This window comes from Prionailurus viverrinus, chromosome A1 (assembly GCF_022837055.1).
Source record: "Prionailurus viverrinus isolate Anna chromosome A1, UM_Priviv_1.0, whole genome shotgun sequence".
Taxonomy (NCBI): domain Eukaryota; kingdom Metazoa; phylum Chordata; class Mammalia; order Carnivora; family Felidae; genus Prionailurus; species Prionailurus viverrinus.
Genome location: NC_062561.1, coordinates 59,468,992 through 59,485,171, shown reverse-complemented (window position 1 = coordinate 59,485,171; position 16,180 = coordinate 59,468,992). Strand labels below are relative to the sequence as shown.

Here is a 16,180-nt window from a genome sequence, read left to right as displayed (position 1 = left end):
TATTGGCTTCATGATATGGGTTGTAATTTTTCATCTTATTATGTCTGTATTTCTCATCTTATTATAAATATTGAAGAAACTGTATTAATTAAAGAGCATTAAATGCTCACCACATTAGGGCCACCTGGGTGGCTCAGCTGGGTAAGCATCTGACTTTTGATTTTGGTGCAGTTCATGATCTCAGGGTCTTGAGATCAACCCCACATCCAGCTGTGTCTGGAAACATGGAGCCTGCTGGGGATATTCTCTCTGCCCCTCCCTTGCTCTCTTTCTCTCTCAAATACATAAATAAACATTTAAAAAGAATAAATGCTTACCATATTTAAAATGCAGTATTATTCAGCCATAAAAAAAGAGTGGAATCTTGCCATTTGTGACAACATGGATGGGCTGAGTGTATTATGATAAGTAAAAAAAAAAAAAGTCAGAGAAAGACAAATACCATATGATTTCAATTACAGGTGGAATACACAAAACAAACGAACAAACAAAACAGAAAGAGATTTATAAATACAGAGAATAAACGGGATTGCCAGGGAGAGGAGGAGGAGTGAATAGGCAAAATAGGTGAAGGAGATTAACAGGTACATATTTCAAGTTATACCAAAATGTCATGGGATGTAAAGTATAGCATAGGGAATATTCTTAATAGTATTGTAATAACTTCCTATGGTAACCAATGATAACCACTAATTGTGGTGAGCATTTCATAATGTATACAAATGCTGAATGACTATGTTGTATACCTGAAACTAATATAATATTGTATGTCAACTACATTTCAATTTAAAAAATTAAATATTAAGAGCATTTAAGTAAAAATGATTTGTCTCACAATTTCATGTTAATTAAAACTCTTAAATAAGAATCATATTTCCAATTCAATAGGACTTTTAAAGGTAGGATTTGCTAGTTATATTATTACATTTTCTATTATCTCATGGGATTATTGTAATGATCAATTGTGATGTAGTAAAGTGACTATATAACTTAAAACATAAACTCGAAATATGACCACTATAAATATAATTGTATAATCTTACTATCACACCATAGTGCCTTTAAATGTAATGAGGAGCATTTATCAAAGGCAGAAGTTTGCAAACTCCACTAATTGCTTTGTCAAAACCTAAAGTTATAATAGAATGGTAGTAGATGCAAATTTATTTCACTTGTGAATCATGATTATCTAAGACACTCTTGGTAGATCTCTTTTTTTGAAATAGGAGAAAACCCAATAAAAATGAGAAGGAAGCACAATTATTATACAGTTCTTCCTACATCCTCTCATTGGGTCTATAACACTGAAATTGCTTTGGTCCCCACAGATAGTATACAAGATGTAACATTTGTCAGATATCATTATGGAAACTAGTGAATTTGTTATCAAATAAAAAATGTTGAACAACAATATACTATAGCCCATTTGATGTGATAATAAAAATTCCTCGTGTTTTTTTCCTAGCCAAGATAAAGCATAACCACTAGAACTCATTTATATTCATTTCATAAATCAATGACAATTCACTTCAGTGAATACTTCTGGAAGTCAGCCAATAAGCAACAGCAACAATCCATTAAATATACTTCTACAGATAAAGGTCAAACATTGCTAAACACTCCCATTTCTGAAAGTCTGCCAATTCCCGAACTTCATTCATACTTCTTCAAATCCTATATAAGATCAACACCTTTTGCTCTGCTCAAAGAGGCTGTGACTTACAAGCAAACTTCATAAACAAGACATGCATTTTACTTTTGTTTCAGAGGCTATAGCACTGACAACTGAAGGCTTCAATGATATTTTGTTTGTTTTTTGTTTTGAAGACTATCTTTTTGTGATTTTCCTCTCAGGGGAAAAACGGTGCCTATTAGTGTCTTTGTGTCTTGATAGTCCTTCAGATTTGCTGTCTGACAAATCTTTCAACAGTCTGAACTCCAATTTGTTTCATTGAGATTTTCTTAATTTACTTAGTTATCCTAGAATTTGTAAGCAATTAGGTCTTTGTTTAAATTCATTAGATCTTTGACTTGGAAGAAACACTATTTGCATATTTTCTTGACATTAATCTGCTTATTCTTTTAGTGATTTCCTTATTCTTCCTTTTTTAAAATGAATTTTATAATAGTTTTAGATTCACAGAAAAATGCAAAGATAGGATGGAGAGTTTCCATATACTCCACATTTAATTTTCCCATCTTCAATTTAGTATTGCACATTTGTCACCCATATTGATATGTTATTATTATTAACTAAGTCCATAACTTACTCAAATGTCCTTGGTTTTTACCTAATACTAATCTTCTGTTCTAAGATCCCATCTGAAATATAGTCCCTATGTATTCTTAGGCCATTTGTGGCTGTGACAGTTGGTGCTTGGTTTTTGTTTGTCTAGTACAAAATCTCATCTCATTTGATTGTTCTGTCTCTGTTGAGTTTGTGAGGGAGTGTGCCATAAGGAACGGATGAAGGCATAGTTCTAATAAGTCTCAAATCTGAGCTGTCACAAAAGAATAATATTTTAACTGCATTCATCTGATGGCTAATTCATACAAAGACAATTGCTCAAACTTTGCCTTGCATCACTCAGTAGAAACTTTGGAACATTTTCTGACATGAAAAAGTACAAAACAGGGTCATTTTGCACAGTCTATTTCTGAGATCAGTAGTAGAGACATAAATTCTAATATCAGTTTTTGCCGCTGCCTAGTTGGGAAGTAGAACTTCTTTTTAGAAGTATACATGTTAGAATTGTAGTGGCTTCATTCTTATATGATTCTATAAGAAAGTTGCAGTCTTCTCCTGGGGGAAAAATGTTTTCCTAAATATACTCTCAATAAAAGCCTAACTTCTTTATTCACCTTAATATAAATGGCAAAACTTAATTAAAATAAATAGAATATTATTCAGCCATTAAAAAGAAGGAAATCTTGCTATCTGCAGCGACATGGATGGAGCTACAGAATGTAATGCTAAATGAAATAAGTCAATCAAAGAAAGATAAATATCATACGATTTCACTCATATGTGGAATTTCAGAAACAAAAAGAATCAGGCAAAGGAAAAATGAGAGAGAGAGACAGACGGGGGGGGGGGGAGAGAGAGAGAGAGAGAGAGAGAGAGAGAGAGAGAGAGAGACTGACCAAGAAACAGACTCTTCACTATAGAAACCAAACTAATGGTTACCAGAGGGGAGGTGGGTGGGGGGATGGCTGAAATAGGTGAAAGGGATTAAAGAGTGCACTTATCATGATGAGCAGTGAGTAATGTATAAAGTTGTTGAATCACTATATTGTACACCTTAAACTAATATAGTACTGTATATTAACTATACTGGAACTAAAAAATGTCCCTTCCAAAAAAAGATACATAGAATAACAAATTTGCCATATTTAAAAAAAATCATTAAAAAATTCTACAAGAGGGAGAAAACCAAATCAATACTTTACTTTCTTTGATTTGCATCATGAGGCCTCAAAACTAAAGATATCCTCTCTTCAGTACTCTTTTTTTTTAATTTTTTTAACGTTTATTTATTTTTGAGACAGAGAGAGACAGAGCATGAACGGGGGAGGGGCAGAGAGAGAGGGAGACACAGAATCGGAAACAGGCTCCAGGCTCTGAGCCATCAGCCCAGAGCCCGACGCGGGGCTCGAACTCACGGACCGCGAGACCGTGACCTGAGCTGAAGTCGGATGCTCAACCGACTGGGCCACCCAGGCGCCCCTCTTCAGTACTCTTTAGTGCTATCCTATTTTAAAAACTAACAAAAGTGAAGGAAAATAATTTACAAATAATTTAAACTTAACACTTCTTAAAACCTACCTCTCTCTATATACATATTTTTATTCTACCATCCACTTAAAATTCTTCTTTTTCCTGCTGCTTCTGGTTTCTGTAAATTAGTGACTCTTCCATTACTTTTTGTTCTAAGAGGAAGAGCAATCCAGATTTCTGGACCAAATGTTGGATCTAAAAAGTTGCATTTAAACCCTGATCTACAGCCAAGACAAGGTCAATAATTAGAGATTTTCTTAAATCAGGAAGACAGGTAGAATTTGCATCTGAATTAAGGATTTTGTTGATACTTATTTAATCCAACAGTTCACTTAATTGTTAACATGTTAGAGGGAAGTGTTAAAAGCAGCGGAGTACAAAAAGCTGGCACAAAATTTAAATAGCAGAGCTGTTCATAATTCAAATAAATGTGTTTGAAAGTGTGATATGTACCACGTAACACTATTTCAGAAACCTTTCCATTAAGAGTAGACTGAGCAGAGATTCCAAATTACAAATGAAATGAAGATGAATCAATTAACAATTTTAAAAATTTAGAGAAAAATTTCCAAAATATTCTGAGTAAATAAGCTAATGGGAAGCTTATTGGAAGTTTCTCCCCATTTTGCCTAGTATCTCAATTTGAAATAGGTATTTTGCAACTAAAAGGAAAGGAATTGGGAATTTGACATTCCAAACATATGGCTGAAAATCAATATATGGCTGAGTATTTTTCAAGAGCAGTAGAAATTAAACAAGCTGGACATAATTTTGTGGCTCACCAGATAAAATAATTGGTGTCCATATAATAGAATACAGAGAGGTTCTCTCTTATCAATGAATTGTGAACTTGTTAAAAGGGATCTTTTTAACATTGAAGCAAAATCTCCATTAGAAGAATAACCAGCTCATATTGGCTAAGAAACAAGAGGACCAGTACTAAAAATAAATCAAACTATGCTGCTGTAAGAAGAGCTAATAATACTCCCTGATTACTTGACCTCCTCCCAAGGGTCATTTTCTATAGATTTAAATGAATAACAAAACAGCTTTCTATTACTATCATCTGTCCCTCCAACATATAACAAGAGACCCCTTGGAGTACTAAAAGACGTAGTAGTGGAAATTTCTAACAATTGGTAAGTCCTTTCCCATTCCCCAAACTCTTTACTGTTGCATTGGAACCATTATCATTAGAGTATTCCTTTATTCTTTGTGGCACATTCTCTAAAAATCAAATAGGGAGATATCGTATTTTCAAGTGGAAATACAAAATTACATAAACTCTAGGTTCACATATGTCAGAAAACTCTTCTACATGCATAATAAAATTACAACTGACCTGTGCATTAATATTCCTACCTGAAAAATAATTTAATAAATAATAAAAATTAGCTGTCATCTAAGAATCTATGAGCAAAAGATTCCTTGTACATAATTAGAAAATTTGGAGCACAGAGTCCAGATTGTTATGTCAAAACTGTTTATCAAATTTCCTCAATATTTTCTTAATGCTGATCTTAGGCCAATTATAGCCAATTTGAGAGAAAAAAAAGAATTAATAGTTCTTTTAGCAGGCCCTGTAATTCATCTATTTTACCTTCTCAAAATCTAATAATGAAGGATATAAATGTGTCCAAATTCTGTAAGGAATTAGCAACTGCTCCACAACAATGTCTAACAAAAATCAGCTTGGGTAACTCTGAAGACATTTTTAGTGTAACAGCTTTACAGTGAGCTTTCTTTAGTGTCCCAGTTACTAAACATAGTCAAAATTAATTGCTTTCACTTGAATAGCTATGTACTAGAAATTTACTGTAGCTTCAGTCTTCTTCCAAATCTAAAACCAAAACATGATTAAATTCATGAATAACAGTCCAGAAAAAGGAGTTCCCCTTATTGCTGGGTAGATAGTCGGAATACCTCAGGTAGTATTTGTATTTTAGGGATAAACAGAAACATTCTTCTGTTGAAAAGCCACAGTGTACATGGTATGAAGAAAAAAAATCCTACCTGGAATTTTCTAATTTATCTATCCAGTGATAGAAGAACTCACTTTACTATATAACTATTAACTAATTCTACAAGGTTTTGTTACCTATTCTCCTTATCATTCCAATCATCTTCTCTGAGGGTAAGTTGAATAATTTGCAGATAACCTTATGAGTCTGGAGTTCTGATAAATAGGTGGATAGAAGTGGGTGTCACCATTTCCAGGTCCTGGCATAAACTCCACTATGTGATCAGTCACAGTCTTGCTTCTTCTTTCGTGGAAAATAACGTGTTCTGTTGTTGGATGGCAAATTCTGTGAATGTCAATTAGGTCACATTTTCAAAAGTGTAATTCAAATATTCTACATTCTTACTGATTTTCCTTTTCTTTTTATTAAAATTAATGAAAAAGTGATGAAATCTCCATTTATAATTGCAGATTTGTCTCTTTATCCCAATTGTTCTGTTTTTGCTTCATGTGCTTTGAAAAACTCTTATTAGATAGATGCATAAATAGATTTTTGTGTTCTTTTGATGAATTTTTCTCTTTATGATAATAAAATGACCTTGTTTACCCTTGGTTATATGCTTTGTTCTATAATCTTATTTGTCTAATTTAAATATAGCCACCCCACCTTTCTCCTTGTTAGTGTTAGCATGATAAAATATATCCATTCTTTGAAATTTTAAGTATTTGCATCTTTATGTTTAAAATGCACAACTTGGGGCGCCTGGGTGGCGCAGTCGGTTGAGCGTCCGACTTCAGCCAGGTCACGATCTTGCGGTCCGTGAGTTCGAGCCCCGCGTCAGGCTCTGGGCTGATGGCTCAGAGCCTGAGGCCTACTTCTGATTCTGTGTCTCCGTCTCTCTCTGCCCCTCCCCCGTTCATGCTCTGTCTCTCTCTGTCCCAAAAATAAATAAACGTTGAAAAAAAAAATTTTAAAATGCACAACTTGTAGGAAGCATACAATTGGGCCTTGTTTTTTTCAAATTTTAAAAATTTTATTTATTTGAGAGAGAGCGAGGAAGAGAGTGCATGCGCGCACTTGCGCTTGAGCAAGATAGGAGCAGAGAGAGGGAGAGAGACAATCTCAGGCAGGCTCCACACTATCAGCATAGAGCCCAGTGCAAGTCTCGATCCCATGAACGCTGAGATCATGACCTGAACTGAAATCAAGAGTTGGATGCCTAACCAACAGAGCCACCCAGGCACCCCAGGCCTTGTCTTTTAATTCAAATCTGAGAACCCCTGCCTTTTACTTGAGTCAATTATATTTTGTGATCATTGATACAATTGAGTTTAAATGCACCATCATGTTATTTAGTTTCTGTTTATGCTGTATCTTTCTTGCGTCTGTCCACTTCGAAATTAATTTAATATTTTTATAATTCTATTTTATCTCTTTTGTTGACTTATGAGGAATTACTCTTTATTATAATATGGTATTAGTTGGCTTAGGCCTCCAGTTGTTTAGGTTGGGAAGTTTTTCTCCCTAGAGGTCTTTTGACGATACATCAAGACACACTGAAGGATGTGACTAGCAGGTGGAGGCAGGAGATACTGCTAAACATTCTACAATGCAGAAGATAGCCTTCCACAACAGAGTCATCTGTCCAAAAACACCAACAGTGCCAACTTAGAGAAACCTTGCTTTAGCCTCCACAATATATATTTTTAACTTGTTAGAATCTACTTTTAAGTGATTTTATACTATGTTGCATGTAGCATAAGAACCTTAAGGCAGGATGCTTCCATTTCTTCTTGAACAGCCTTTGTACTAGTTTTGTCATATATTTTACTACTAAAATATTATAACCACACAAAAATTGTTATTACTTTTTAACAAATAATTATCTTTAAAAATATGCAAATAAGAGAAAATATATTTATCTATATAGTTATTTCTTTCCCTTATGGGTCATATTTTCCTGCTGCTTTACATACCTGGTAATTTTTTTTCTGATTCCAGACATTACAAATTTTACTTTGTTGGATGATGTATATTTCATATTTTTACAAATATTCTAGCGCTTTCTTCTGTTATAATATTAAGTTGCTTAAAAACAATTGGTCTTTTTAGTTCTTGGTTTTAAGGTTTGCTATGTTTAACTAGAACAATGTTTACTATATATTTCAATCAAAGACTGAGACAAACGCTATGGATTTTTATATCTGATGTCCTATGACTGTTGCTGATGAGGGCAGAAATGTTGCCATCCTTGTATGTGCTCCTGGGGTTGCTCTAGTTTTTTTGTGTGGCTCCTTTCTCAGCATGAAGAATTTCTTCATATACATATCCTTGTTGGAAATCAGTATAAGACTCTCATGAGGTCATCTGCAAATCTCCAGAGATCTCTGTCTCTGTGCAGTTTTCTCTCTGGTATTGTGCCCTGTGGATTCTAAATAGAGTCCTTGTTGCTCTCCCTGGCTTCCCATCCCCATGCCCTCAATTCAGAGAAACTGCTGAGCTCTGTCTCTTTCTTTTTCCCTATGGAACTGCCTGGAAAATTTACTAATGTAGTCTGCTGGGATAATTGTAAGAACCAACTTATTAAGAAGCTTTTCCAGTAGCCTCCAGGCAGATTTCTCTTCAGTTGTCTTATGGACCTCCTATCCTATTTTGATTTATGACAAATGCACACTACCCATAGAGAACAAAAAGCAAAGGCACTTTTCAGGGTGTACCATTTTGACTTAAATCCTTTAGTATGATATGCAATTTTTAGGCAAAATCTAGAGGTTAAAAAAAAGAGTGGCTTTCTTGCTCCTGTGCACCAATAACTGATTTTTTTTTTTACTTGAAGTCTGGCTGAGGATTGGCTAATCATGGTACTATGGATAGACGTTTGTATTTTGAATTTCTGATTAGCAGTTTTATTCACTAAGGAAAGTAACTATAAACACAAGTTCTTGTGTTTGTGTGGTTGTTTGTTTTACTTCTAAATCCTAATAGGGCTTTTTAGTCTCAATTATATCAAAGTCTTTTGGTGTTTCAAGGTGAACAGGACCTAGAAATTTGCTCAGTCTCAGTCTTTCTTTAGAAAGATACATCCATTTCTTTGGGACTGTTCTTCATTTGGATTTATCTCTCTTATAAACATGCATTCTTTTTTTCCCATCTCTCAGGGACAGATTTGTTTTACTGAATTTATCTTGATGTTCTCCTATGTATTCTTATTGCTACTATAAAAATTAGTAAAACCAGAATGTTGACAGAGATGCATTCTATTGAAGGCTCTAAATAGAATCAATTTCAATAATTTTTCCAGTTTCTAGAATATATCTGGATTCCTTGGCCAGTGGCCTCTTTCTATCTTCAAAGCCAGCCATAGAAGTCAGTCAAGTCTTTCTCATGCTGCATCACTCTTATACTGTCTCTTCCATCTTTTAAGAATGCTTGTTAGATAGTGAGCTTGTTCTTGTAATCCAGAGCAACTACTTACAGTCAGCTGATTTGTAATTTTAATTCTTTTTTGCCAGGTAAACAACAGGTATTTGCAGCTTCCAGAGAAAAGGCCATGAATTTCTTTTTTATTTTATTTTATTTTATTTTATTTATTTTTGAGAGACTGAGAGAGCATGAGTGGGGGAGGAGCAAAGAGAGGGAGACACAGAATCCGAAGCAGGCTCCAGACTCTGTGCTGTCAGCACAGAGCCTGACACAGGGCTCGAACTCATGAACCGTGAGATCATGACCTGAGCCGAAGTCGGATGCCACCCAGGCGCCCCTCAGGCCATAAATTTCTTAAAGGGATTATTATTCTGGCTACTGCATCTTAGCCACATCCCTGATTGCCTACTGCAACTCAACTGTGTCTGCACCAAACACAGAAAGGGACGAAAAATACCTGCTGTCTAGTTAGAAGTTAACCCCTTTCTGTTTTCTTTCATTTTAGCTCTCATGCAAAGACAATCCTGTATTTAGCTTTTCCCCCAGATTCCAAGTGTCAGAAATATGTGTACTCTGTTAATTAGGCTACTAATATACCTATCCCACTTTTATATATTTAATATGCCCTCTATGTATATTCATAAAGAAAAAGGACAGGCCTCAGAAGCCTAATTTTTGTTTCCTGACTTCAGACAGCATAAAATCATCCCAAATGATTTCAGCCCACCTGTTATGGGCTGAATTTGTGGTCCCCCCCCCAAATTCATATGTTGAATCTTAAATTTCACTACTTCAGAATGTGACTTTAAAGAGATAATTAAGTTTAAATGAGGTCATTGTGGCGACCCCAATTCCTATATGGCAGGTGTCCTTATGAGAAGAGGAAACTCTTACACAGACACAGAAAAAGGGAAGATCATGTGAAGACACAAGAGGCAGATGGCCATGTCCAAGTAACAGAGAGAGACTAAAAAGAACCCAACCTTGCTAACAACTTGAGGTTGGACTACTCGCCTTCAGAATTGTGAGAAAATAAGTTTCTGTTTTTCAACCCACACAGCCTGTGGTATTTTGTTATGTCAACGACAGCAAACTAGTACATCATCTTAGTATTTTCCCCCCAAAATTAATATCTGGACAAGAGCCGGGCTTACTGCCTTATTTCCTCTCAGTTAAGGAATGACATGTTTAACTAAACAAAATCATACTTGACTCATTAATGTTTTTCATTCTCTTAAAAAATATATTGTGTTTTCATTTGGAGGGCACCTATACAATTAGCAGAATAATTCTGAGTCCTTGACTCTAAGAAACAATCTTTTCAACCTAATTATTTTGCTCAAACAAAAGGGTATATGAGTTACATAAAACAAAACACATTTATTACAGTTTAAAAATTTGATAGGACATCATGGCATATAAACTAATGTAAGTACTAGACCTCATTTTTTTCATTCTATTCAGTCACTTTCTGTCATTTCAATAGATATATATTGGTTGCTTAACATTTTAATATGATACATTTCATAATTTTATCATATTATCACTAACATTTTAATATGATACATTTCATAATTTTATATTATCACTATTAGAAAAAATCATACTGTTAAAATATATTTAAGATATGTCATAACTTTTTTAGTAAGTCATTAGCTTAATACTACAAATCACGACTTTTACTCTAATGCATTTTGTGCTGAGGAATTAGCTGAATCACTCACAAGCTGTACCGTTTTAGGAAAACCGCCCCACATCTCTCTTCCTTAAGTTCTCCTAAGACTAATAAATTTTAACAAAAATACCATTCAATTTAAAGCTCAAACAATTGATAATAGGCAAAGGACTCCAAAGACGATCTGCTATCTATAATCAATCAATCCATCCATCAATCATATTAATCACTAGCATAGTCATCATCATCTTCAGCATCCTTATAAGTGTTAACATTCACAGATTTCATTTCATCTAAATTAAAAAATTACATAGGCCATTTCTAAATCTTAACATGAACTAATTTCCAATATAATAACTTATTTTTCTTCACTTAACTAATCTGTAGTAAATTTATTAAGATTCGCCACAATTTATTTTTCACACACAGATGCACACACATATGTGCATATACAAGTTTACTGTTTTTTGGTTTTTTTTTTAATTTTTTTTTTCAACGTTTATTTATTTTTGGGACAGAGAGAGACAGAGCATGAATGGGGGAGGGGCAGAGAGAGAGGGAGACACAGAATCGGAAACAGGCTCCAGGCTCTGAGCCACCAGCCCAGAGCCCGACGCGGGGCTCGAACTCACGGACTGCGAGATCGTGACCTGGCTGAAGTCGGACGCTTAACCGACTGCGCCACCCAGGCGCCCCAAAGTTTACTGTTTTTTGAAGATGATTGATGAATTTTAAAATCTGGTGTAGGACATTTCTTATTTGATTATTTGCGTAATGACTTACCTATTACAAAAATAAATATAAATAAACTAAAAATTAATAAAAATACATTTTCATCCTTATGGGGTGAAATTTTGTGCAATACATCAATGAAATATTGTATGGAACTGATAGAATTTGAATGATGGAACCATAGTATCACCCAGACTCTGGAACAGACTTTTCTCTGTATGGGGGTGAAATATGAATCCTAAAGCCAGAGCAAGGGGTCAGTGCTCACTTGAAAAGATAACAATTGTCTTACATAATGCAATGTGTGCCAACATTTTAGATTTGAGACAGAGTAAAAAAGTAAGGAAGATATTCTCAGCCTTACAGCTAATCCAGACTCACTATAAGTATAAACGCATTAAAGAAAAAATAATAAAACAATGGTATAAACACTCTGTATTCTTCAAATTCTTGTCATTGATAAGGAGTCTATTATTTTTATTATTTCTGTTTCAAAATTGGAATGAGGTGTACGATTTTGCTCTTTTATGTTGTAAGTAATATGAATAGGTAGAAAATGAAATGAAGACTGTGCTTCCAGTGACTCACAGAGATAAACTATTTTATCTAGGTCAAATCATCATTTTAATAATAATTATAATTAGAAAAATCCCATGCAAGGAAAAGTCAATTATCAAGTAATTTCAAGTATGATTATTCTGATGTCTCATCCTCAGTATTTCTATTCCCATTTATCTTTTGTAGTCTTTATAATGTTTTGCTTCTCTCTTTTTTTTTTTTAAATCTAGACTCAGCTCTGACAAGAATTTTATATATTATTCTATAGAGTATGCTAGAAGTGTTTTGAGGTGTAAGCAGTGTTACAAAATGAAATCCTCTCTTGGTCCTGAGGGTGGGATGGCAACCTCTGTTTTGCTGCAGTTTCTGTTACCTGCCTGAATGTCTGTCCCTGAAGAAATCAGAACTGAGCCATCATGAGTGGAGGAAAGTCTCAAACCTGCCTCAAATGAGTTCATCATTTAAATCTTCTTATTAGGTCTCATAATGAGACAGTCTGTCTAATTAAACAAGGATAAACTATTATCAGGATTGCAACCACTTACTTATGCATATCAAATCCTTAGAAGTTACTAAAGATTCCAAACCTTTTTGCAGAACAAAGATGACTTCATAATTCAGATTGACGACTTCTGGACAAATATCTGTGGCTGAAAAAAAAAAGGAAATTGTTTAAAATGCATCCTTTTATTTTGAGACTGGCAGAGATATGTGGAGACTCTTAATGGCAAAGGGAGAGGCTTTTAGATGTCATGGTTACATGGCAGCAGATATAGCTGTAAATACAATGCACCCTGATTTGCAGATGGACTATATTATTTTCTTTTAAAACTGTTGGGACGTTACTTCACTTTTTGAGAGAATTCCAAATAACTGCCACTGATCTGTGTTTTGAAAATTAAATAAACTATGGAACATGTTACAAAAGTTCAGATCTATAAGCTATTCCTTTTAGGGGTCAATCACTTATACTAAGCCTTCCAGATACGAGTGTCAAAAGTCTTCTGACTATTCAACAGATACACTCTCTACATGGCAGATGTGGAGACCCAAAAACATCTATAAATGTATTGTATAACTGGCCTTATCTACAGATAATTGCAGTACAAGCCCGTTGGAAAATAACATTTAGCTGTTGCTGGAATTTAATTTGTGTTTACTAATTTGCACCTCCATCTGACCTGGGAGATATTTTTTTTATTGATTTCACTACTAAATAACCTGAGAGGACTACTTTACTTTGGCATCATTTCATTAGGCCAACCCTTATTTATCTTGATATGAATGTCTTTGTCTTTTCCTTTAAAGTAATCAAAACACCCTGATTTATATTTGTAAATGTAATAGTCACCCATGTAGTCTTTTCTGTACAGAACACTAGGGTGTGGTATTGGTAAAACATTCTATCATACCACCATTCATTTTAGTAACAAATAATACATTTAAGGTTTTATCAAGTTTATATGGTTTTATCTGGTTAAATTAATATTTTAAGTAGCTTTGAAGTTCAGTGTTTTCTTCTAATTGTGTAACTTAATGACAAGCAAGTACTGAATATATGATTGGAACACACTAGTATTATTTGTAAGAAGATAACCCACAAAAGACTGAGGAATTAATGTTTCTGATCACATTAATTGATACTAATTATAATAAATAATAAAATACATCTTCCAAAATGAGTTTTAGATTGCCAAAATTTAAAATCTTGTTTCTGGAGCCAGGGTGGCTCAGTCAGTTAAGTGTCTGATTTCACTTAAGCTTAGGTCAAGATCTCATGGTTCCCGAGTTTGAGCCCCAGGTGGGGCTATCTCCTCTCAGCACAGAACTCATTTCAGAACCTCTGTCCCCCTCTCTCTGACCCTCTCCCCATGCACTCTCTCTCTCTCTCTCTCTTTCTCTCAAAAATACATAAACATTAAAACAAAATAAACTGTAAAATAAAATAAAGTATTGTCTAGTATGGGTATGTTTCATCTTGAAGACTATGGATTGTTGGTTTAAATACTGTAGTTATTTTTGTAATTTTTTCAGGTATTTGTGTTTTCATTTTCAATTTCATAATTTAGAAAAGAAAATATGATTCCTACATCAACAGTACTCACTCAACATGGCTTTAATATTAGCAGATTTTCCCGTAAAATATTTCGCATATTTTGAATAAAAAATGTTGGAAAATTCACATTTATATGTTTTAATAATACAAAATATTTTATCCACCAGCAAGTTATCTTGAAAATGATAACCTTTCAAACAGATTCTCTTATAGTCTACACTGGTCTTCTATCTCCATAGGTTATTTTATTAAAGTATCTTTAAACTATTAACGGGTAATTGCAGATTGCAAAGACAAATTTAAGGGCACATCTATTATAAATTTAATTTTGAGGAATAGAATTATCTTAAAGGAAATCAAAAGTACAGTGCATTTGAATTTAGTGAATGCATGTTCAAAGGACACTAGAACCATATGGTTCCATTTCATTCAGTTTGCTCTCTTGATCCCGTAAGTTGGGGAATAATGGACAAATGAAAGGTTAATATTCTGATTTCAAATGTCAAAAGTGACTTAATTAACCAAATCAATATTGCACCAAAAAAAAAAAATGCCAAGGTTTCTTAAATGTATACTTCACAAAATTGTACTCAAGGATACCAGCAGACTAAGAATCATTCAAATGTTTTAATTCATAAATATACATTTTTATTGCAAATATATTTTTGGAAGAAGATAGAAGAAGAAAATATATAAAATATTCTAAGCTTTATTTCTTTTTCTTATTCTTTATGTAGTCATAAAATTTTAATGGTGCTAGAAATATCATTAATACGTGTATTAATATTTACATGTAACTTGTTTATAATGTGTTGTTTACTACATAATAAACCATCAGAATAATTACCTTGTATTTTTTCTTACCTATATAAAGCAGTACCTACCACATTATATTTTGAATATATATTGAAATTAATTAGTGAATAGACACCCTTCATAGTGGTATAAAGATAAGATAAAATAGTATAAAATGTGTTTAAATATGTAAATAGATATTTACATAATAAATAAATAAATAAATAAATAACTGAGAGTTGATTAAAATTTTAATTCCACACAACTACACATAGATGGATGCTTTATTTAATAGTTATTCTATAACTATATTCTGTTAGCTAAGTAAGTTAGGTAAAATGTGTAAATATATTTGATAAGTCTGATCATGAATTTAATAATAATCTGTGTTTCTGGTTTTAATACATATTTATTTTTCATACATTACATGCCAGGTACTATTTGGATCCTGAGTATGAAATATAAAGAGATTCTATTTTCTGTAACAATTGGAGGTAGTTAAGACAGATGTCCCTGATATCAGTGACTTTTTGTCTTCTGGTATGTATTAGTTAATGTACTTTACCAGAAACTTTGCATATGAGTCATTGGTTCAAGGGATCACAGGGTAACAAAAAAACTACTACCATTCTGTAATAATCTGTATAAATTTCATTAAAAATATACACATTTTTATCAACTACAATACTGAATCAACTGAACAATACTGAATAGTTGCTTTAGATACATTTCTTGGTCATAGGTAGAAGAATCAAGTTAGTTATAGTTACATAGTAGAGCATATTTAGTATATTGCACTCAGAGGAAGAAATGTAGAAAAAATGTTGCTCTAAATTAATAAGTTGTGTGATGGTCTTAAAGACTTGCATTTTTAACATATAAACACATTGTAAACAAAGTCAGTATTAGAGTAAGATCCCACAAAATAGTGAATCAGGTAAATTATACTATTTGCTATGTATCGAAACTTTGCAAATGTACAAGGCAATTAATTGGAAAGCATGAAAAGATATAATTTAGTTGATGTATTGTTTACATGAAGTTAACTGTACAAATCTTAAGTACACACTCAATAAATTATTGTACACATGTGGACACAAAACCAGTCAAGGTATAGAATATTTAGCACCATACTCAGGTTCTCTCCCACTCAAACCCTTCCCAAAGATGTAAACAAAACTAAAAACTCTATCAGTCTATAT

The 16,180-nt window shown here is 33.4% G+C and overlaps 1 long non-coding RNA gene across 1 annotated transcript in view; it reads right to left on the bottom strand.

The window, feature by feature from the left end:
• LOC125150527 (uncharacterized) overlaps positions 1-16,180 on the bottom strand; it is a 313,734-nt gene that overhangs the window by 106,987 nt on the left and 190,567 nt on the right. Inside the window, exon 4 of the long non-coding RNA XR_007146442.1 lies at positions 12,715-12,777. This is a non-coding gene — a long non-coding RNA (uncharacterized LOC125150527). The remainder of the gene's footprint in view (positions 1-12,714; positions 12,778-16,180) is intronic.